This window comes from Pseudophryne corroboree, chromosome 10, assembly GCF_028390025.1.
Source record: "Pseudophryne corroboree isolate aPseCor3 chromosome 10, aPseCor3.hap2, whole genome shotgun sequence".
NCBI lineage: Eukaryota > Metazoa > Chordata > Amphibia > Anura > Myobatrachidae > Pseudophryne > Pseudophryne corroboree.
In genome coordinates this window covers 77,406,554-77,432,379 of record NC_086453.1, presented here as the reverse complement: position 1 = coordinate 77,432,379, position 25,826 = coordinate 77,406,554, and the positions used below count along the sequence as shown (strand labels likewise).

The following is a 25,826-nucleotide window of genomic DNA, read 5'->3' as shown; positions in this document are numbered from 1 at the left end:
CAATTATGGATGGACTGCCGAGTGCCGACACAGAGGTAGCTACAGCCGTGAACTACCGTACTGTGTCTGCTGCGACTGGATGATAAATAATGATATAAAAAATATATATATATCACTACTGCAGCCGGACAGGTATATATATTATATAATGACGGACCTGCTGGACACTGTCTGTCAGCAGAATGAGTTTTTTATAGAATAAAAAAAAAAACACCACACAAGTGAAGTCACACGACGAGTGTTTAACTTTTTCAGGCAATCACAATATAGTATACTACTAACTATACTGGTGGTCAGTGTGGTCAGGTCACTGGTCAGTCACACTGGCAGTGGCACTCCTGCAGCAAAAGTGTGCACTGTTTAATTTTAATATAATATGTACTCCTGGCTCCTGCTATAACCTATAACTGGCACTGCAGTGCTCCCCAGTCTCCCCCACAATTATAAGCTGTGTGAGCTGAGCACAGTCAGATATATAATATATACATAGATGATGCAGCACACTGGGCTGAGCAGTGCACACAGATATGGTATGTGACTGTCTTGTACTCCTGGCTCCTGCTATAACCTATAACTGGCACTGCAGTGCTCCCCAGTCTCCCCCACAATTATAAGCTGTGTGAGCTGAGCACAGTCAGATATATAATATATACATAGATGATGCAGGCATGCAGCACACTGGGCTGAGCAGTGCACACAGATATGGTATGTGACTGAGTCACTGTGTGTACCGTTTTTTTCAGGCAGAGAACGGATATATTAAATAAAACAACTGCACTGCTGGTGGTCACTGTGGTCAGTCACTAAACTCTGCACTCTCTTCTACAGTATCAGCCTCAGGTCAATCTCTCTCTCTCTCTCTCCTAATCTAAATGGAGAGGACGCCAGCCACGTCCTCTCCCTATCAATCTCAATGCACGTGTGAAAATGGCGGCGACGCGCGGCTCCTTATATAGAATCCGAGTCTCGCGAGAATCCGACAGCGTCATGATGACGTTCGGGCGCGCTCGGGTTAACCGAGCAAGGCGGGAAGATCCGAGTCGCTCGGACCCGTGAAAAAAAACATGAAGTTCGTGCGGGTTCGGATTCAGAGAAACCGAACCCGCTCATCTCTACTTTTTACACATTACGGCAGACAGCGCCCCCCTTTTTACACATTACGGCAGACAGCATCCCCTTTTATTACACATTACGGCAGACAGCGTCCCCCTTTTTACAGATTACGGCAGACAGCGTCCCCTTTTTACACTTTACGGCAGACAGTGTCCCCCTTTTTACACATTACGGCAGACAGCGTCCCCTTTATACACATTACGGCAGGCACAGTCCCTCTTTTTACACATAGCGGCAGCCAGTCCCCCTTTTTACACATTGCGGCAGACAGAGTCCCCCTTTTTACACATAACGGCAGCCAGTCCCCCTTTTTTGCACATTGCGGCAGACAAGATAGAGAAAGAGAGAGAGAGAGAGAGAGATACTTACCATCCCTCCCGCTGGCAGTCAGGCTTCTTGTGCTGGCAGATCCCTCGGTGCAGGCAGGGGAGAAGGAGGAGGAGGTAGGGGGACTGGAGCTGCAGCAGCGATATGTCATTGGTAGAAGCGCCACTGCAGCTGTCCCCTCTCCTTTCGTATTGGCTCCCCGGTGCTGCTGTGAATGCTGGGATGAAGGAACCGCATCCCAGCATTCACAGCAGCGCCGGGCAGCCAATACGGAAGGAGAAGGGACAGCTGCAGCAATGCTTACTACCAATGACATAGCGCTGCTGCGGCTCCAGTCCCCTTACCTCCTCCTCCTTCCCTGCCTCCAGCGCTGCTCTCTCCTCCACAATGCGGCGCACACAGCAGAGGCGGCATGTAATGAGTCAGTTTGACTCATTACATGCCGCTGGCCGTTGCGCCCTCAGGGCAACTGCACTGTGTGCCAGGCACGGGTGGTAGTCATGTGACCGCCGGTCGGCTGACCGACAGTCACATGACCTCCTCCTTGAGCCCGACGGCTCACTATCCCGATGGTCGGCATGCCAACCAACAGGGACTATTTCCACTCGTGGGTGTCCACGACACCCATGGAGTGGGAATAGAACCCGTGGCGACCGCAGGTCGCCACCGAGCCCGCAGCGTGACGAGCGCAGCGAGCCCGCAAGGGGCTTGCTGCACTCGCCCCTCCCCGCCGGGATCCCGGCGTCGGTAAGGTGACCGGCGGTCAGGAGACCGCCGGTCACCCGTACTACACCCCCAGGCACACCTGGCACACAGGTAGTTACGGCCTTGCCTGCAACTGTCAATATCGACAGCTGCATGGTGTCGATGCCCTATCTCCACAATAGGGACTGTGGCAGATGTCGGCTTCAGACTGCGTGAGTAGCCACATCCCGTGCATGTGCAGTGCGGCCAGCCAGGCATGGAGGCATCGCTGGAGGGGTGGCGTTTTCACTCTCCCACTTCGGCAGACAAGATGTTAGGACATCTTGCAGATGTCCCTTCCTGCTTCGCCTCGGTAATGAGGCAAAGCAGGAAGGGTTATAGCGGTATAATCCATGCTGCTGTAATACATTTACCCAAAAGTACCAGCCAGTCAGCTCCTAATTGTAATTTTTTTAAAGCCAGTCTGTGACATGGCAGTTAGGAGCTCATTGGCTGTTACTCTGGGGGGTATTCAATTGAAGTTGGAAACTGCCGTCTTGTCGGAAAGACATCAGTTTCTGACTTTTTTTAGGTTGGAAGGGGTTCTGACCAATTCAATCAGGCTGCTTTTTTTCCTACAAGTCGGCAATTCCGCTATGGGCCGGCTCACAGGAAGCCGCTGGCTCGGGACCGCACGCGCACCGGAGCTTCGTAACGTCACTCTACTCCAGTGTGTGTGTGTGGTCCCGAGCCAGCGGCTTCCTGTGTTCCAGCTCACAGCAATCCCCAGAGGAAATCAGCGATAGGAGGCGTGTCTGAGGCTGACTGCAGCGGTGTCCCCGATATTGCAGTGAGAGTGACACTCATATATATCCGCCATGTGGTAACCGGCCCACACTAGTTACGTTGAGGTACTATCAAAGTATTATCAGCGCTGTACCTTGGATTTTAAATTAGGAAATAAATTTACTGTTTAACGCTATGAGATGCCCTCTCTTTATATTTCACTAACATATACATATACATATACATATTAGTGATGAGCGGGTTCGGATCCTCGGAAACCGAACCCCCCCGAACTTCACCCATTTTACACGGGTCCGAGGCATACTCGGATTCTCCCGTATGGCTCGGTTAACCCGAGCGCGCCCGAACGTCATCATCCCGCTGTCGGATTCTCACGAAATTCGGATTCTATATAAGCAGCAGCGCGTCGCCGCCATTTTCACTCGTGCATTGGAAATATTAGGGAGAGGACGTGGCTGGCGTCCTCTCCGTTTATTAATGTTGCTGCAAATATTTGTGCTTATTGCTTAATTGTGGGTACTGGGGAGCAGCTGTATTATATAGGAGGAGTACAGTGCAGAGTTTTGCTGATCAGTGACCACCAGTATTATACGTTGTCTGCCTGAAAAACGCTCCATATATGTGCTCAGTGTGCTGCATATATCTGTGCTCACACTGCTTTATTGTGGGGACTGGGGACCAGCAGTATTATATAGGAGGAGTACAGTGCAGAGTTTTGCTGATCAGTGACCACCAGTATTATACGTTGTCTGCCTGAAAAACGCTCCATATCTGTGCTCAGTGTGCTGCATATATCTGTGCTCACACTGCTTTATTGTGGGGACTGGGGACCAGCAGTATTATATAGGAGGAGTACAGTGCAGAGTTTTGCTGACCAGTGACCACCAGTATTATACGTTGTCTGCCTGAAAAACGCTCCATATCTGTGCTCAGTGTGCTGCATATATCTGTGCTCACACTGCTTTATTGTGGGGACTGGGGACCAGCAGTATTATATAGGAGGAGTACAGTGCAGAGTTTTGCTGACCAGTGACCACCAGTATTATACGTTGTCTGCCTGAAAAACGCTCCATATCTGTGCTCAATGTGCTGCATATATCTGTGCTCACACTGCTTTATTGTGGGGACTGGGGACCAGCAGTATTATATAGAAGGAGTACAGCGGAAAAATTATTTCGCAGAAAGGGTAGTGGACAAGTGGAATAGCCTCCCATCAGAGGTGGTAGAGGCTAAGACAGTAGAGCAATTTAAACATGCATGGGATAGACATAAGGATATCCTTACAAATAAATAAGGATCAAATAAGGTTAGAGATAAAAATAATGTAAAAAAAAAAAAAAAGGGGTAGACTAGATGGGCCAAGTGGTTCTTATCTGCTGACAAATTCTATGTTTCTATGTTTCTATGTTACAGTGCAGAGTTTTGCTGACCAGTGACCAGCAGTATTATACGTTGTCTGCCTGAAAATCGCTCCATATCTGTGCTCAGTGTGCTGCATATATCTGTGCTCACACAGGCCCTCATTCCGAGTTGTTCGCTCGGTAATTTTCTTCGCATCGCAGCAATTTTCCGCTAATTGCACATGCGCAATGTTTGCACTGCGACTGCGCCAAGTAAATTTGCTAAGAAGTTTGGTATTTTACTCACGGCATTACGAGGTTTTTTCATCGTTCTTGTGATCATTGTGTGATTGACAGGAAGTGGGTGTTTCTGGGCGGAAACTGGCCGTTTTATGGGTGTGTGTGAAAAAACGCTGCCGTTTCTGGGAAAAACGCGGGACTGGCTGGAGAAACGGGGGAGTGTCTGGGCGAACGCTGGGTGTGTTTGTGACGTCAAACCAGGAACGAAACTGACTGAACTGATCGCAGTGGCAGAGTAAGTATCGAGCTACTCAGAAACTGCAAAGAAATTTCTATTCGCAATTTTGAGAATCTTTCGTTCGCAATTTTGCTAAGCTAAGATTCACTCCCAGTAGGCGGCGGCTTAGCGTGTGCAATGCTGCTAAAAGCAGCTTGCGAGCGAACAACTCGGAATGAGGGCCACAGCTTTATTGTGGGGACTGGGGACCAGCAGTATTATATAGGAGGAGTACAGTGCAGAGTTTTGCTGACAGTGACCACCAGTACATATAGCAGTACGGTACGGAAGGCCACTGCTCTACCTACCTCTGTGTCGTCAAGTATACTATCCATCTAGATTCTATACCTGCATTTTAGTTTTGCAGTTTGCTGACAGTGACCACCAGTATATAAAGCAGTACGGTACGGAAGGCCACTGCTCTATCTACCTCTGTGTCGTCAAGTATACTATCCATCTAGATTCTATACCTGTGGTGCATTTTAGTTTTGCAGTTTGCTGACAGTGACCACCAGTATATATAGCAGTACGGTACGGAAGGCCACTGCTCTACCTACCTCAGTGTCGTCAAGTACACTATCCATCTAGATTCTATACCTGTGGTGCATTTTAGTTTTGCAGTTTGCTGACAGTGACCACCAGTATATATAGCAGTACGGTACGGAAGGCCACTGCTCTACCTACCTCTGTGTCGTCAAGTATACTATCCATCTAGATTCTATACCTGTGGTGCATTTTAGTTTTGCAGTTTGCTGACAGTGACCACCAGTATATATAGCAGTACGGTACGGAAGGCCACTGCTCTACCTACCTCTGTGTCGTCAAGTATACTATCCATCTAGATTCTATACCTGTGGTGCATTTTAGTTTTGCAGTTTGCTGACAGTGACCACCAGTATATATAGCAGTACGGTACGGAAGGCCACTGCTCTACCTACCTCTGTGTCGTCAAGTATACTATCCATCTAGATTCTATACCTGTGGTGCATTTTAGTTTTGCAGTTTGCTGACAGTGACCACCAGTATATATAGCAGTATGGTACGGAAGGCCACTGCTCTACCTACCTCTGTGTCGTCAAGTATACTATCCATCCATACCTGTGGTGCATTTCAGTTGTGCGCAGTATATATAGTAGTAGGCCATTGCTATTGATACTGGCATATAATTCTACACATTAAAAAATGGAGAACAAAAATGTGGAGGTTAAAATAGGGAAAGATCAAGATCCACTTCCACCTCGTGCTGAAGCTGCTGCCACTAGTCATGGCCGAGACGATGAAATGCCATCAACGTCGTCTGCCAAGGCCGATGCCCAATGTCATAGTAGAGAGCATGTAAAATCCAAAAAACAAAAGTTCAGTAAAATGACCCAAAAATCAAAATTATAAGCGTCTGATGAGAAGCGTAAACTTGCCAATATGCCATTTACGACACGGAGTGGCAAGGAACGGCTGAGGCCTTGGCCTATGTTCATGGCTAGTGGTTCAGATTCACATGAGGATGGAAGCACTCATCCTCTCGCTAGAAAACTGCAGTGCCACTCCTAGATGGGCCAGGTGTTTGTGTCGGCCACTTGGGTCGCTTAGCTTAGTCACACAGCTACCTCATTGCACCTCTTTTTTTCTTTGCATCTTGTGCTGTTTGGGGACTATTTTTTTGAATGCCATCCTGTCTGATACTGCAGTGCCACTCCTAGATGGGCCAGGTGTTTGTGTCGGCCACTTGTGTCGCATAGCTTAGTCACACAGCGACCTTGGTGCGTCTCTTTTTTTCTTTGCATCATGTGCTGTTTGGGGACTATTTTTTTGAAGTGCCATCCTGTCTGACACAGCAGTGCCACTCCTAGATGGGCCAGGTGTTTGTGTCGGCCACTTGTGTCGCTTAGCTTAGTCACACAGCGACCTTGGTGCGTCTCTTTTTTTCTTTGCATCATGTGCTGTTTGGGGACTATTTTTTTGAAGTGCCATTCTGTCTGACACTGCAGTGCCACTCCTAGATGGGCCAGGTGTTTGTGTCGGCCACTTGTGTTGCTTAGCTTAGTCACACAGCGACCTTGGTGCGTCTCTTTTTTTCTTTGCATCATGTGCTGTTTGGGGACTATTTTTTTGAAGTGCCATCCTGTCTGACACTGCAGTGCCACTCCTAGATGGGCCAGGTGTTTGTGTCGGCCACTTGTGTCGCTTAGCTTAGTCACACAGCGACCTTGGTGCATCTCTTTTTTTCTTTGCATCATGTGCTGTTTGGGGACTATTTTTTTGAAGTGCCATCCTGTCTGACACTGCAGTGCCACTCCTAGATGGGCCAGGTGTTTGTGTCGGCCACTTGTGTCGCTTAGCTTAGTCACACAGCGACCTTGGTGCGTCTCTTTTTTTCTTTGCATCATGTGCTGTTTGGGGACTATTTTTTTGAAGTGCCATCCTGTCTGACACTGCAGTGCCACTCCTAGATGGGCCAGGTGTTTGTGTCGGCCACTTGTGTCGCTTAGCTTAGTCACACAGCGACCTTGGTGCGCCTCTTTTTTTCTTTGCATCATGTGCTGTTTGGGGACTATTTTTATGAAGTGCCATCCTGTCTGACACTGCAGTGCCACTCCTAGATGGGCCAGGTGTTTGTGTCGGCCACTTGTGTCGCTTAGCTTAGTCACACAGCGACCTTGGTGCGTCTCTTTTTTTCTTTGCATCATGTGCTGTTTGGGGACTATTTTTTTGAAGTGCCATCCTGTCTGACACTGCAGTGCCACTCCTAGATGGGCCAGGTGTTTGTGTCGGCCACTTGTGTCGCTTAGCTTAGTCACACAGCGACCTTGGTGCGCCTCTTTTTTTCTTTGCATCATGTGCTGTTTGGGGACTATTTTTTTGAAGTGCCATCCTGCCTGACACTGCAGTGCCACTCCTAGATGGGCCAGGTGTTTGTGTCGGCCACTTGTGTCGCTTAGCTTAGCCATCCAGCGACCTCGGTGCAAATTTTAGGACTAAAAATAATATTGTGAGGTGTGAGGTGTTCAGAATAGACTGAAAATGAGTGTAAATTATGGGTATTGAGGTTAATAATACTATGGGATCAAAATGACCCCCAAATTCTTTGATTTAAGCTGTTTTTGAGGGTTTTTTGTAAAAAAACACCCGAATCCAAAACACACCCGAGTCCGACAAAAAATTTCCAGGGAGGTTTTGGCAAAACGCGTCCGAATCCAAAACACAGCCGCGGAACCGAATCCAAAACCAAAACACAAAAAATTTCCGGTGCACATCTCTAATATATATATATATATATATATATATATATATATATATATACATACATACATATATATATATATATATATATATATATATATATATATATATATATATGTACACCTGCCAGGTGATATATATATACTTTACTTGCTGGAGAATTATTGCGAGATGTAATGATTATGATGGTGGTCTATAGTAATCAGCACCGGATTATGGTTTAGGGGGGTACCCAGGGCACTTAAGACAGGGAGGTCTGGGGGAAGGTGGTGGTGGGGTATTAGATTGTGCATACCTCCCAACATTATCCATTCCGGGAGGGTCAAAATACTCTCTACCTGGACTTCTCTTTTAATATATGATTGGTGTCACATGTGTTGATCTATTTAATTGATAAGAAAGGTATTTCAGCAGTCAGTGATTGCAATCATAAATTAAGATGGAAGTCCATAAAGAGAACATTTTTATCCCTCCTGGAATGGGTCATGATGGGAGGTATGGATTGTGTATATTTAAACCAATAGTGTATATTAGATTTAAACTAATAATTTAATAATGCCTGGCTACTGTTTATAATTCCACCTAACTGAAAGGCAACTAATTTATAAAGTTTTCCTGGAGTGGAACGACAACTTAAATCTTAAAATGCAGATACAAAATTTAAATCTATAATTTGTCTTGCAAAAATACAATAGCAGCCTCCGTACTATTTACACACTGGGGCAGGACTCAGGGGGCCTCTCTGAAGGAGGCAGTCAATTGATCCCAGCTGTCAGGATACTGATATACCAGTGGTCGGAAGCCCGACTGACGGCTGGTATCCCCACTCAGGTGGTGGTCCACGTAACCACCCGAGGGGGTATAGAACGCCAGAAGCGTGGTGAGTACAGTGAGCCCACAAGGGTACATGCTGCACTCGCCGCCGGTATCTCAGCTGTCGGGATCCCGGTGTAGGTCTTCTGACCGCTGGGTTCCCGAACCGTCATGTTCTCATACTGATCCCCTCTCTGAGTGTGTCTCTCTCCAGACCTGAATGCTCTCATTATATAGCAGGTTACACAGGACCCAGACTCCCAGGAAGGAAGGAGAAGCTGGGATCCCTCGGTCACTTACAGCTCTCTCCCTCCCTCCTATCTCTCCTCTGGTCGGGAAGCTCCATCTGTTTATCTGCCTGTAGTGCATACTGCATAGAGTGCCTGCTATAGCATCATCTCTATGTCTGCTTTACTTAATTCGAATGGGCTGAGGCAGGAAAACCATTTTTAAAAAGAAAAATAATAGTTGTATTTAATTTAATTATACTTGATTTAATTGGTTAATTGTTTTTGTATGTAATTATAATTTCTCATGGTACATGGGACTTTTTCATTTATTAATCAAGAAAACTACAAAGAGAGCAGTCCTGCACACACAAGGAGCTGCGGAACTCAACGTGGTAATGTATATACACTTATTTTACCAACAAACCAATATAAAAAAGATACCAACGTAGTAGTCTGTGCTCACAAGTAAGTATTATAGTTATTTCATATGATCTCCTCCATTCCAATTCGGACAGGATGGTGTCTTTTGAGTTTTTCCTTCTTCTCAGTGGATAGAGGGGGTAATTCCAAGTTGATCGCAGCAGGAAATTTTTTAGCAGTTGGACAAAACCATGTGCACTGCAGGGAGGGCAGATATAACATGTGCAGAGAGAGTTAGATTTGGGTGTGGTGAGTTCAATCTGCAATCTAAATTGCAGTGTAAAATAAAGCAGCCAGTATTTCCCATGCACAGAAACAAAATAACCCACCCAACTCTGACTTTCTCTGCAAATGTTATATCTGCCCCGCCTGCAGTGCACATGGTTTTGCCCAACTGCTAAAAAATTTCCTGCTGCGATCAACTTGGAATTACCCCCAGAGTTCAAATACATGGGGAAGGGAGAATAAAAAACACAATGGTGTATTAGTTCTTGTTAGAGGGAGATTATAAAGCCCCCTTAATGGTGAATAAAATTCAGATTGAAAGGGAATTCCCAATTCCAGCAAAATCTCGTTCACACTTCCATGCGTGGTGTACCGTACTCACAAGGAAAGGGTGTATATTCCGCCTATAAAGGTTTCTTTAGGGCTCTCTCTCCTCCTCCACCTCAAACACACCCTTTGGTCACCACAAAAGTGAGGTGAAGTCAAAGTGAAAGGAATGTACCAAAACTTACAGTATAGACTGTGTGATCATTCTCATAAAGGTTCTTCTCTGCGATTAACCTATTCCACTCCTCCTCGTATGATCATGGAGGTACGTGGTATGCGGATGAAAAAAATGCATCTCAATCAGGATAATTATATCCAGTATGTTTTTGGAGTGTGGGAGGAAACCCAGACAAACATTAAGAGAACACGTAAACTCCACATAGATATAGCCTTGGTTGCAATCGAACCTATGTACCTAGTGCTGCATGACAGGGTAAATTAGTCTGTTAATTAGGGAGATGCTGAAAAGACTCATTGTCCAGAAGAATTTCATTTCCTAATCACACGTTAATCACTTTATTAATACCATTGTACAGTCCCTATCCTCTCTGTATATCGTTACATTATTATATTGTTTAGAAATGGGGTAATAGAAATTGCACATTTACCACTAACACACATTGCTTCATGTTCTCTATGCTATAATTGTTACTCCTGACATACAATTGGGCCTCTTTCTATTGACCTTCTCCCATCCCCTCCCCTTTTCGTTGGCTGGTGTGTTGATTGCATGTTTTTTGTGTGTTTAGGTAAAGAATAGAAGATTTGCGGTTATATAGTTTTTTCATGGCTTTGTGTGCACTCTCCTGTTAAAGTGTCTCTCCCTGCCATGGACTGATGACACTACATTGATGAGTGGGTCCATCTGTAAGCCTAATGGAGAGTTGTACACCAGCACTTGGGTTTTAGGGAATGTCTCTGTATTTCCTGTTCATTCTTTGATATAGTGTGGTAAGTCACTCATGGTCGGGTGATTGCAGGTGTACGCAGTGTCGGACTGGGGCAAGACGGGCCCACTGGGGAATTGCCGTGATAGGGGCCCATGCTTAAGGATGTGTCCAGGCAATAGTGGAGGTGTGGCCAACCACCACAGAGGCCCACCTAACCGTAAGAGAGTGCATGGGCTGGTCCCATAGTCCTGTGCCGTATAAGGTAACATATGTACAATGTATAATTAAAGTGCACTAGGATACAGCCTGGAACCTAATCCCTAGAGGAGGAGGTGGGCCCACAGGCAGTGGGGCCCACCGGTGGGTTCCTCTGTGGGCCAGTCCGACCCTGGGTGTACGTGTCATACCTGTACCTTCCCACCGCCATCTGTCTCAGCCTCCTGAAGAGCTCCGGACGTCAGTCCTGTGGACATTTTGGCAGAGAGATGAGGGCAACCGCCAGAATAAATGGCAGACAGAATGTATGCAACATGATTTTTGTATTTATTTCTAAAGACCGTGACTACAGGCTAGAATGGGTCACAAGCATTTCTCAAATTATATCAACACAGGAATCACTAATGTCTACTTAACAGTTGTCAATGATTTCTACTTAGCAGTTTGCAATCATGTCTACTTAAGCATGGAATGATATAGTCACATGCACTCTCAGTATGGTTTGGTTCAATTAAACTTAAATAGATGAAGAGTCCAGAACACAATGTCATTTTTGTGTTTAACATCAGATCATGTGATTTTATAAATTGTCCATCTGGTGACAGTGCAACATTAGTCTCTATGTAGTTAAGCATTGAACATTCCTCAGGGTAATAAATATCTGTGTCCCAGGAATGGAAATGGAGTCAGACCATGTTCATAGGATAGGATGAATAAGGCAATAAGCTCTGTATTTCAATGGTATAGTTGCAGCGCTGATATATGTATTACAGACAATGTCTAGCACAGGCTGGTGAATGCATAGAAGAAATGGGTGTCGCTCACCAAGTCAGTGAATGTATCAGGCTTCTCCTTCTTCAGAGCAATCTGGGATGACTTGGAGCTTTCATTTCCACTGGAATGCTTGGTATGGCTGTGGCACACCAAGTCTCAGCAGCCTCTTTAATGCAGTTTGTCTCTCTGGACACTGTCTTTCCCATTTGCTGCTTGCCTTTCTTTCTTGTCTCCTACATCAGGATTTCACACATCATGTACAGTAACTTTCTCTGCTGTCTGCTTCACATCTCTCCATCATGGACTCTTCTTTTTGTGTTCCAGCTAACCCCTTTTGTAGTCCACCTCCCCCTTCACTTTCCTTGTTTTCCTCCACCCAGCCCCCAGCCTGATGGGTCATTTATACCCGTTTTCCACTTGTAGCACGGGTCGCAGCCGGGAGCCTGACACGGCTGCGACCCGTGCTAGAGCCCCCTTCTACACTAGCTCACCAACCCGGCATATTGCCGGGATGGAGATGCTGCTGCTGATGCGGCAGGGGCGGCGCTGGGAGATCACATGATCTCCCAGCGCCGCCCTTCCATACACTGTGAACGGGAGCCGTGTTGCATTGACATGGCTTCTGTTTACACTACACAGCGTACCGGGTTGAACACGTGTTCAACCCAGCAAGCTACCCGGGTAGGATTCCCATATCACTTGATCCGGGAATTTGCAGGGGGGCCGTTTCCACTAGAAAAAAATCACAGGTAAATGCGCGCCCCAGCGCATTTACCCGTGTTTTTAGAGCTAGTGGAAATGGGGTATTAGTTGCCTGTCATGACACAGATAGTGGGGGGAGGGGGGGGGTTGTTAAGCCCTGCAGCTTGATATCCAGCTTGTCAGCAAGGTCTCTCCGGGGATGCCACAATGCCACCATACTGTACTTTACTTTGATTTGTCAATAAAGGGGCTAGTTCAACAAGGAACGCAAAATACGTAAAATCTGAGAAAAAAATACCACTTCTGAGACGTAGCAAAAATTGCGTATGCACTACGAAAACTAGGCGTGTACGCGGTGTACTAAAGGGTTGGACTCCCAAAATCTACGAGCAGGGGCGTCTACTCTTGTGGGCATATGCAGATTTTAGATAGGCGGGGCATACGCATTTTTTGCAACTGAACGCACATTTATGGTCTGCAGTTTCTGAGTGACTACAGGTCAATCTTAAAATCTGCACAAGCTGACCTCAGTCGTATGTATACTGCAATCATTGCTTCATTACCCCCAGCTGAAACAGCTCATGCTGCTGACCACAATTCACTTTATTCAGCTGCACTGAAACTTAACAACATGTAAGGGAGCTTTAAACTATTTAACACATGTATTACTCTAAAATATATGTTAGTAGTAACCTAATAATTCTTTCAGTTAGTAACAATGCAGGTTTGTCAAGAACACACTTGTTTTCCTACAAACATGTACAATAACTTTTTTTTTTTTTTTTTTATTATTATTGGCTTTTTGTTTAAAAGCTGAGTTTTTTTTCTGATTTAAAGCAACAGACAGTTATCTTCAAAAATCATATCCACATACATGTGTAAGTTTTTTCTTTTTTTACCCCCTTGACAAAGAAACATATGTTCAATAACATCACCACAATAATTGTGATTTTGTGGACATTTTAATTATGCACCACTTTTTTTTTTTATATTTTCACATTAAACAATAGCATAAGGAATGTTAATATTAACAAAGAAACATTAATATGTCATGAATGTAAACTTTCAACATAAAAATAACTTATTTTGTTTTCTTTTTTCGCCTGCGTTTGTGGATTCACCAGCGGAAGTAGCTCATCTTGTTGTTCGATGCATCCTGTCAGTAGGTATGGTTGGCTTAATGTTATGTGTGGCTGATGTTAAATTGTGACATCAGAAACCTTTACGCAAAAAATGCGACTAAATGTAAGTTTTTTCACAAACTTACATTTAGTCGCATTTTTTGCGTAAAGGAATTTTAAATCTCATCGCAAAATTAGCAAATTTGCCAAGTCCACCTTTTTTTTGTAACATTAAACTAGTGTTGCAGATTTTCCGTTTGGGCGTGCTTTCGTAATTTTGCGATTGATCGCAGCTTTTGTTAATTTGTACTTTTAACGATCCTTACTGAATTAGCCCCAAAATGTACTGATGGTTGTATGCTCTTATTTTATTTTTGCAGAAGGACGATCTATTTTAATGACAGATTGTTATACTGTCATTTCTAATATAACTTTAGTTTGATACATACATAGTCTGGGTGCTAATGACACATTTTTACTGATTTTTTTCATATTTTTCCTGATAGTTACAAATTTCACACACTTTACACTGTCAGTAAATGTACAGATAGTTGGCCCCAAACCAACAGGTAGACTATACCAGTAATACTCTGGATTTGACCAAGCTGAGCGGAGTAATGACTTGAGCCACCAATGACCGATCAGAGTGCCCTATTTAAGCCACCTAGTTGCACTTGCTTATTGCCAGTACAACTTGTACTATACCTGTTCCTGGCTCCAGCATCAGAAGATTCTTTCTGATTCCTGTTTCTCCTGTCAGGTACACACATCATTGTGCACATTAGTGTTCCGGACTTATCTGGCTTCCAGATACTTGCTGCAGCCATTTGTAACTTCCAGCATTTGTTCAAGTGCTCAGTGCTTCCATCTTTACCATTATGCTCGGTTACACCCACCAGACTACACATCCATACCAGCATGCAGTGCCAGTAACAGCCTACTGAGTACACATCTATACCAGTGTGCAGTGCCAGTAACAGCCTACTGAGTACACATCTATAACAGTGTGCAGTGCCAGTTACAGCCTACTGAATACACATCTATACCAGTGTGCAGTGCCAGTTACAGCATACAGAGTGCACATCCATACTGTACCAGTGTGCAGTACCAATTAGCTTGCTGGGTGTACATCTATTTCAGCATGCAGTACCAGTTACAGCCTACAGAGTGCATATCCATACCAGTATGAAGTATCAGGAACAGCCTGCAGTGTGTACATATCTAGTGCGTGCATTATTTCTCTAACCAATTGCATTCATATCTCTGTGACTTATGGTGCCCATACACTTATGAGATAATCGGTGCTATCCTTCGATTTTGACCACATCTGTGAGAGAAATCGAAGGATTGTATGCACATTTTAGTACCTTGAGACGCGATGCGCGGGCACGATGGTCGAATATCGCGTCTCAAGATATTATGTGCTGCACTTAATATATGTCGCATCGCAGGGCGATGGCATGTGGTTTTAAACCCACATGAGATATATCGCACTGCGATGTGCGATGGGCACCCGCCGGGAGCGGCCAGAGGTCGCTCCCACTCGGCGGTGACGTGCCCATCACGTGATTACCATGCGATCTATCGCATGATCGCATGGTAATCACTTTGGCAGTTCAGGTGCGATTTCATCGCACCTGAACTGCTGGTGCGGTGCCCTGCGATGTCGCGTCGCGGGGCATCGCACAAGTGTATGGCCAGCATTAGACACACTTGTGCACTACCTGTGTTTAAGGCTTCCATTAGTGTTGCTACATTGCAGGCCAGCATACCAGTCTGTCAGCCTAATTATTATTCATCCAATTCAATAACTATCCAGTAGATAGCAATGAATGAAGAAAAGTGTAATGAAACCACCAAACTTCATTTGCTCCAGTTATAACCAGCACTCAGGGCCGTTTCTAGCCAATTTGTCTCCCAGTGCGAGATTTAAAAATGCGCCCCCCCACCCCCCCATTCACATTAAAAAAAATGTGCCCCCCCATAGATATAAAGAGTGAAAGCATGTGCGCGCCTTCGACGCGCGCGCTCCCGGCAAGGGGGCGTGGCCTCATTAAAATGGGCGTGACCTCATCTGATCTCATCATCACGGCCACCACAGGATAAAAAAATAAAAAAGTCCTCATTGTACACATTACAGCAGGCACGCGACCCCATTTTACACATTGCGGCAGGAAAGTGTCCCCATTTTACACATTGCGGCAGGCACGTGCCCCCATTTTACACAGTACAACAGGCAAGTGCCCCCATTTTACACATTGCGACAGGCACGTGCCCCCATTTTACACATTGCGGCAGGCACGTGCCCCCATTTTACACATTGCGGCAGGAAAGTGTCCCCATTTTACACATTGCGGCAGGCACGTGCCCCCATTTTACACAGTACGGCAGGAAAGTGTCCCCATTTTACACATTGCGGCAGGCACGTGCCCCCATTTTACACATTGCGGCAGGAAAGTGTCCCCATTTTACACATTGCGGCAGGCACGTGCCCCCATTTTACACAGTACGGCAGGAAAGTGTCCCCATTTTACACATTGCGGCAGGAAAGTGTCCCCATTTTACACATTGCGGCAGGCACGTGCCCCCATTTTACACAGTACGGCAGGAAAGTGTCCCCATTTTACACATTGCGGCAGGAAAGTGTCCCCATTTTACACATTGCGGCAGGAAAGTGTCCCCATTTTACACATTGCGGCAGGCACGTGCCCCCATTTTACACATTACGGCAGGCTGCGTCCCCATTTTACATATTCCGGCAGGCAAGTGTCCCCATTTTACACATTCCGGCAGGCAAGTATCCCCATTTTACACATTCCGGCAGACAGCTGTCCCTATTTTACACATTAAGGCAGGTAAGAGTCCCCATTTAACACATTCCGGCAGACTGCGTCCCCATTTTACACATTCCGGCAGACAGGTGTCCCCATTTTACACAGTACGGCAGGTGGTGGGGCTGGAGGGAGGGAGAGAGAGAGAGAGGGAGAGGGGCTGACTTGCATTTCAAGCGGTTCTTACACACGGCACGGTCCCGGCCCGGCTGCCGGGTTGCAGCCGGGTCTCACCACTGGAAGGTCCGGCTGCCGGGCGGGCGCCTGGCCGTCTTTGCAGTCAGTAAACCGTGTGTGTGAAGGGGAGCTTTCACACACTACGTTTTTTTCCCAAGCCGTGTCTAATGCTGCGCATGCGCACAGCATCACACACGGCTCAAAGCCGTCCTGTGTGACAGACTCTGCCGGTTTCTCCCGGATGGCAAAAAAACGGAGTGTGTGTAACAGCCCTTCTCCCTCCTCCCTCCTCCAGGGTTTCACGGAATGACGCGATTGCGTCATGACGTCACGACGCAAACGCGTAATTCCGCGAGACCTCGCCCCCCGAGCTGGGCACTCGGGAGGAGAGTTTCAAAGTCCTCAAAAAGTGCCGCGGCGGGCGCCCCGTGCGGTTGCCCGGCTCGCCCGCCGCAAGAAACGGCACTGCCAGCACTCTACAGTGGTTCCAGTCCAGAACCTAAATCTTACTCAGAACCTGACACACTGCAGAGAAAGGGTTATTTGTCATCCAGTCATGTTCCCTGTCTATCTTTGATCCCCAGGAAAGGTCACATTTCAGGAAGTTTAATCATTTGACTTGTTGATAATGATTATCAGTTTCAGAGATTTATGACGCCTGTTGCTTTTATTACAAAGTTCAGTGTGAGTGTGCTGTTCGGAATTCTTACCAAACGGGGGCTCTCTGACACATATAATATATTGTTGTCTGTGACCAAACAAGAACATAACAAAATCCATAATGTAACTTTTTCTCATAGAGTAGAATGAACTGACTTCTGATATAATTTAGAAAAGCAAGAAGAAGAAGAAGAAGAATATGGGAGGGATGGGGACATCTAGTAGTTTTCATTTCTGGAGCACAGACTTCTGGGAGCAATGTCTCCATGGCGCACTTTGGAGTCAATACTTGGCGCAGTGAGTGTTTTGTACATGACATAGGCCTGAAAGCCACCCAACATTTCCACTTGGAATCCCAATCCCAGTGAGTTCATGTCGTGTTCCCTCTGCCACCAGCATACATCCCATATTTATTATTATTAACAGTTTCTTATATAGCGCAGCAAATTCCGTTGCGCTTTACAATTGGAAACAACAATGATAAAACAAAACTGAGAAATAACAAACAGTCAGAGGTAAGCCAGATGCTGGAAATTGGCACTATAGGGAGGTATGGGTCCACGCTGCATACACAGCCATCTGTCTGACTTAGCTGGTCTTAGCTAATAGGCAGCACTATTTCTGCTGGTCATGGTTACATGTAAAGGTAAGCAACGTCTTCCTCTGTCGGTGCCAATCACTCAAAATTACAAGACTGGAGTGCCGCCACCATTATAACATATACATACCTTATAAAAGTACTAGATGGTTCTAATAATAGGAGTAGCTCCCAGTCCTTTCATTTTGGAGCTGGTTTGCTCATGTTAGGTTGGTAACTTCATACCTCCCAACTTGTGGAATAGTCATATTTTTCTGGGACTGTCCCATTGTCCCACACGTGGGTCGCAGTGTTCCACAGTGGGGGGCAGTTGGGAGATCTCTCTCACCCACTGTTCTGCAGGGGTGAATAGACGCAGTGCGCTTTTCAACATAAGAGAGGGACATGGGGGCATGGCCTGTGATCAATGCACTTCCTGTGAGACCACACCCCTTAGCAGCAAGACCACGCCCCCTAATTTTGGGCTGTGTCCCACCTCCCAACTTTAGAAAGTTGGGAGGTCTGTAACTTGTAGTCTGAAAACAAAGACATGCATTATATCATTTGTACTGTCAATCAACTGTGAGCAGGAATAACTGTGGCAGGGTTCACTCACCAGAGGCTGGGAATGCAGCCCATGATTGTATTCTAGTGCACAGAACATGTCTCCTCTGTGAGGAAAGGAGGTGGAGCAGGAGGGTCAGAGCCGTGCACCACGCATTGGGAATGCAGTTAATTTGCCAGCTGCCGGGATCCCGGCAGTCAGTATACCGACGCAGGAATCCAGACAGCCGACAATGCCAACAGCTGGAATCACAGGTGCTATTCCCACTCGTGGGTGTCCACGACACCCATAGAGTGGGAATAGAATCTGTGGCAAGCGCAGGGTGCCACCGAGCCCGCAGCACGGCAAGCGCAGCGAGCCTGCAAGAGGAATCTTTGAGCTTGCACCGCAGCCGGCATACTGGCAGCCAGGATACCATTGTCAGTATACTAATAACAGACATCCCGGCCGCCAGTAAATCATACTGATCCCACACATAGTAGTAAAGGGACAGACTCTGAGGTTGCTACTCATAACTAACATATGGATAAGGGTTAATGTGGTTGCACTAATAGGGAGGCATTCAATTTGCCGGCTGTCGGGATCCCGGCTGTCACGATACTGATGCCGGAATCCCGTCACCCAGTGAAACACCGGCGGTCGGAATCCCAACCGCCGGCTGAAATCCCCACTCAGGTGAAGGTCCATGCCACCACCTGAGGGGGAATATAACCCTGTGGTGACCGAAGATTGCCACTGCGCCCAAAGCTTGGGGAGCAGAGCGAGCCCACGAGGGGACACACTGCACCTGCCACCGGCATCCTGGCTGTCAGGATCCCAGAGTCGGTCTCCTGACTGCCGGGTTTCCGACAGCCGGGATATCATATTATAGCACATCTACGATCAGTTTCACAGTCATGCGGGGGGATGGGGGGCGACACCACGGATGGCCAGCACAGGGCTAGCCCACCCCGTATGTCTGGTCCTAACCCCTCCCCCCCACACGGGTACGAAAGCATTGCAATGCTTTTGTACCTGACGAGTAGCTCCCTGCCAGCGCAGCTCCTGCGTGTTGGCAGGGCGCTACTCGCCGGGTCCCAGGTTGCATTGCCTGCATGTGACGTCAGCAGCCGCAGCGGACCAGCCCCCCAATGGTCCGCACAAGCCTCCGTTGTCCGGACCACGCCCCGCTAACAGTGTTCTAACTCCATTGGCACACCCGCTCCCGCCCCGCAACCGCCTCTGCCTGTCAATCAGACAGCGGCGATCGCAGCCCTGAGATGCTGATAGCATCTCACTTGGCTCCCGGGGTGCCCACACACAGTGTGGCCGCTGTGCGTGTGCACTCCACAAAGTAATTCAGACTGCGATCACTGCTGCTGAGGTCTGAATTACCCCCTGAATCCGCATAAATACATACAATTCTGCATAGGCGCAAATATCCGCATTTTTCTCTGTGCATGCAATGCAGGTGTAATTACAAACAACGGTGAATCCTCCCCACTGTTGCTTTTTGCTTTGTCTTTATGCTAATCACTTATTCCACAGCATCCACTGTCCCTCGCCCACCAGAAAAAAAAGTCCCATGCAGGATGCCCTGAGGTTCATCACTACACCCCTAGCTGGTAATATATATACGTCTCCTACTTGTCTCCACGGAGGAGGGGGGGGCGAGTGACGACAAAGACATGTGGAATGTAATAAATGTGGAGTAAGACAGTGGAAGGAGCAGAGGGCCTGATTCAGAACAGAAGCACTTGCAAACCGTATATAATGCCAATATTCACGTAATTGAAGCGCTACTGTGTCAAGGGAGAGCTGATATCAGAACTCAATGTCAAATCGATGGGTGTTCCTGGGCAGTGTCTGGGAGGTGTTCTAAAGGAAACACAAAAAAATCAATTTTCGTAGTTGTGTAAGGGAGTGTCACGAGAGTGTCACTGAAAGTGGTATGCATGCTGTGGCACAGATGCCATGTTCAGATGGAGACACCTCATCTGCCATAGGTAGGTGCAAGTATCAGTGGTGGTGGACACAATGGTGCACCAATGGTGAACTGTGTAGGACCACCAGCTGTGCTACTACATGCAGAGGTGCAGATAATGGGCAGCTCAAGGCTTGGACAATCCTGCACACGCTAGTGCACATGGGGAAGACTCGACCTAGAGTAGCATTGCACACCCATGACTCCAGCAGCGGTCAGTAGAGCAGAGGAAGCAACATCCCCCTCTGAGATACAAGGAGTTTGTGGTGTCATACCGCACTGAGATTCTGACATCCAGCTTGTTTTAATAAGACAGTACTGTAGTGGAAGGTGGCGAGTGATCATGTAATTATGTTGACGTACTTGTGTAATCAGACATTTCTCTGGTAATTGCGTTTTATGTTTGTTTTTTTTGTCCTTGTCATTTATTTTTCTGGCCTTTCATTGTTTAGATCAAATCCTAAAGAAAAGGAAAAACAAACCACACAATTTAATCTTCTTGGGTGAAACTTTAAAGAGCAGACATCGCCCTTCATGTAATGCAGTAACTTCCTCCTCAGATACCAGGAAATTCCCAGCATCCATTTGCAGCTTACTCTTTATTGCAGCTAAAATGTATGATAAGCTGTTAATATTAACCAGGTTTTAAGGTTTTCAAGGTTACATCTTGTTACATGGATGTGTGCGGGCTCCAGCCTGGTTTCAGTCACTCAGTACAGGGAGAACTGAAAGGTTCCAGTTATTTTTTTAATATGACGCAGGTATGGTTTTATCAGGCTGATATTAATCAATGGGAACCAGAGGTGACTGGGTGGATGTAATTGAATACAGGTTATTAAATTGCCAAAAACATCCTTCTGTAAATATGAAAAAGGTGAGGTGTAATAGCTGATATTCCCCTCCAGACACACCTACAGGAGCTTGTTTGCTTATCTCACTGATGCACTTTGATGGTTTTCATCTGTTGGGAAACATACACCCAATATATTTCAGAGACCGTGCATCAAAATCTGCACTGATTCTCTGTATGAACACCATCAGGACCGATAGTGTAGGGCAACTCAGATGCATATAAAACATTGCACTGCATCTGACATCGAAGACGCATTCATTTCAGACTGAGGCCCAAAATGTCAGTTTTCGGCAAGATATAGGGGGTAATTCAGACCTGATTGCTAGGCTGCGTTTCTCACAGCCTGTGTTCAGGTCCGAACTGCGCATGCGTATGCCCTTCAATTCGCAGGCGCGACGGACTGCAGCAACGGGGATTGATGCATAGCGACAGGATAGTGCGAAAAAAGCACGGGCGATCACAAGGTGACTGACAGGAAGGGGGCGTTTGTGGGTGGCAACTGACCGTTTTCAGGGAGTGTCTGGAAAAACTCAGGCATGTCCAAGCGTTGGAAGGGATGGTGTCTGACGTCAATTCCGGTCCTGGACAGACTGATGTGATCGCAGTGGCTAAGTACCGTAAGTCCTGGGCTGCGCAGAGACTGCACAAAATCTGTTTGTACAGCTCTGCTACACATGCGTTCACACACTTGCACAGCTAAAATACACTCCCCAGTGGGCGGCGACTATCTGATTGCAGGGCTGCAAAAATCGCTGCCCAGCGATCAGGTCTGAATTACCCCCATAGTACAGAGGAAAATATACAGTATGTATATGTACAAATAATCTGTATAGAAACCTCCCAGAACCTGGAACCATTGTGACTGTAATAAGGGGAAGAAAAGCAAAGAAAAAGTGACCTTTGTTGGGAGCACTCGCTCTTGGAAACAGTTATGATTGAATTGTGAATAATAATGTAAGTATGAGATAATTAAAACGTAACCTTTAATAATCTTTAGATAAGATAAGAGTACACCAAAAAGATTGATATTGTGTTTAAAATGTGGTTAAGCAATGTAAACCACCGATTTGAAGCTAAGACTGTGAATATATAGATGAAAAAATAATAAGGCAGTAATACCAAGCCCTCCAGGCATTAATTTATGGGGTTTAGTGCAATAGCTGATGTAGTGCCGTCAAAAAACCTACAACACCTGGTATTCCTTAGTGGTCAACCACCTAAGTACTGACCAGGCCCAACACCGTATTGCTTCCAAGATCAGACGAGATTGGGCATGCGCGGTGTGGTATGGTAGTAGGTTTAGAATTGATATGGCAAAATACTACAAAATACTATGGTGTGCAGCTACTAGGTAAACCATAAACCTGGTTATTATGATGAACAAATGATCTCGTTAATAGAGAAACATATGTTTGACCGTCATTGCACCAAGTTGTAACCCAAATGTATAGGTATACGGAGGTTTGAATCATATGGTCAATAAATTTTGTCAACAGGAGCCGCCTGTATGTTGCTTTATGTGCTGTGCAACATCATTCGGAATGGGTTTGTTTGTTGGGTTATACTGAGGACATGCCAAAAATATTGGTTAGCATCAAAGCATAAATATGTTTGAAGTAATATAATGTAATTAGAGCTGAAACAAAAATGATCTAGAACTTTCCACTTTACTCCCTCTACGCCATCACGAACAGTATAGGGCAGGGAATGGAAATGGACCAGAATAAAGTTTTGTCAGCTTAAAAGACAGAAATAGGGAGTGGATAAGGTAGATAGGAAATATATCTCAAGAGACACAATCTCTATAATCCACAGGAGGCTAACTAACACAATAGAGCCTGAAATGCCAAATACTGTCTTTGTAACAATATCGTTGAGCAAATATGCTTACAATAAAAAGTTATTTTGCATGTATCCACAGTGTATACACAATGTATCAATCTAATATGTATAATGAATCTATGCCCGGTATCCTTTATGCTGTAATAGCCCGGGTATACATACTAGTTTTTTTGCCTGTATTGAAACCTGCATAAAAATCTGTGCTGGATTAACAGGGATAGGACAAGGATATCCCTTGTACTATGATTGCAAGAAACCCTAATCCGTAGCAGATTACTACCGATTATAAAATATCAGCCACATGAAGACACAAATTGTCAAATATCACCATGTGTTTTCTTATATCACCCAAAGCACCTAAAAAGCAATAGTCTCCATGTATAATAAATAATGCCTTTAGTGAATGGCATAAATTTGCCGGAAAAGACCAGTGCACATAGTGTTAAATTACATCCGTGCGTGGCTGGAGAGCGGGAGACAAATGATGTGCAGGATAAGAGAAAAATACTTATGACCAAATGGTGTGTTTTTCCTGCTCGCTATGTGCCGCTGACCACTCGACTTCACGAGCTGGGTGTCTGTGCGGCTCGCCTGGTCTCCTCTCCTGCCGGTCTTCTGGTCACGTGAGCGCGCTCACCGTAACCGCGTCCACCTCCCCGACGTACGTTTCACAGTTGCTTGTTCACGGGTAGCGGGACGCTACATCATTTGTCTCCCGCTCTCCAGCCATGCACGGATGTAATTTAACACTACGTGCACTGGTCTTTTCCGGCAAATTTATGCCATTCACTAAAGGCATTATTTATTATACATGGAGACTATTGCTTTTTAGGTGCTTTGGGTGATATAAGAAAACACATGGTGATATTTGACAATTTGTGTCTTCATGTGGCTGACATTATATAATCGGTAGTAATCTGCTACTGATTAGGGTTTCTTGCAATCATAGTACAAGGGATATCCTTGTCCTATCCCTGTTAATCCAGCACAGATTTTTATGCAGGTTTCAATACAGGCAAAAAAACTAGTATGTATACCCGGGCTATTACAGCATAAAGGATACCGGGCATAGATTCATTATACATATTAGATTGATACATTGTGTATACACTGTGGATACATGCAAAATAACTTTTTATTGTAAGCATATTGGCTCAACGATATTGTTACAAAGACAGTATTTGGCATTTCAGGCTCTATTGTGTTAGTTAGCCTCCTGTGGATTATAGAGATTGTGTCTCTTGAGATATATTTCCTATCTACCTTATCCACTCCCTATTTCTGTCTTTTAAGCTGACAAAACTTTATTCTGGTCCATTTCCATTCCCTGCCCTATACTGTTCGTGATGGCGTAGAGGGAGTAAAGTGGAAAGTTCTAGATCATTTTTGTTTCAGCTCTAATTACATTATATTACTTCAAACATATTTATGCTTTGATGCTAACCAATATTTTTGGCATGTCCTCAGTATAACCCAACAAACAAACCCATTCCGAATGATGTTGCACAGCACATAAAGCAACATACAGGCGGCTCCTGTTGGCAAAATTTATTGACCATATGATTCAAACCTCCGTATACCTATACATTTGGGTTACAACTTGGTGCAATGACGGTCAAACATATGTTTCTCTATTAACGAGATCATTTGTTCATCATAATAACCAGGTTTATGGTTTACCTAGTAGCTGCACACCAGCTGTAGTATTTTGCCATATCAATTCTAAATCTACTACCATACCACACCGCGCATGCCCAATCTCGTCTGATCTTGGAAGCAATACGGTGTTGGGCCTGGTCAGTACTTAGGTGGTTGACCACTAAGGAATACCAGGTGTTGTAGGTTTTTTGACTGCACTACATCGGCTATTGCACTAAACCCCATAAATTAATGCCTGGAGGGCTTGGTATTACTGCCTTATTATTTTTTCATCTATATATTCACAGTCTTAGCTTCAAATCGGTGGTTTACATTGCTTAACCACATTTTAAACACAATATCAATCTTTTTGGTGTACTCTTATCTTATCTAAAGATTATTAAAGGTTACGTTTTAATTGTCTCATACTTACATTATTATTCACAATTCAATCATAACTGTTTCCAAGAGCGAGTGCTCCCAACAAAGGTCACTTTTTCTTTGCTTTTCTTCCCCTTATTACCTATGTATTAGACCTATGGGAGCACCATCGACAATCACCTTTTTCATCTACCTAAAAATTTTTTTTCCCTAATAAGGTAGATGGTGATAAATTCCGGAAGTTTTTCTGGTCGGTCGGTTTTCTTGGAAACATTTTCAAATTATCAAAACTATCTAATACCACTCAGTCCTGTGCGGCATCCCTAACCCAATTCTTTACTACCATTGTGACTGTGTAACTCCTCCTTGTAGTAAAACTGTTAAAAACTAGTGATGAGCGGGTTCGGTTCCTCAGAATCTGAACCCCCCCGAACTTCACCCATTTTACATGGGTTCGAGGCATACTCGGATACTCCAGTATTGCTCGGTTAACCCGAGCGCGCCCGAACGTCATCATACCGCTGTCGGATTCTCACGAGATTCGGATTCAATATAAGGAGCCGTGCGTCGCCGCCATTTTTCACTCGTGCATTGGA

At 45.5% G+C, this 25,826-nt stretch overlaps 2 pseudogenes; one reads left to right on the top strand and one right to left on the bottom strand.

The window, feature by feature from the left end:
• Positions 1-22,549: 22,549 nt before the first annotated feature.
• LOC134968069 (5S ribosomal RNA) lies at positions 22,550-22,668 on the bottom strand (annotated as a pseudogene).
• Positions 22,669-24,937: 2,269 nt separating this feature from the next.
• On the top strand, positions 24,938-25,056 carry LOC134968147 (5S ribosomal RNA; annotated as a pseudogene).
• Positions 25,057-25,826: the final 770 nt, after the last annotated feature.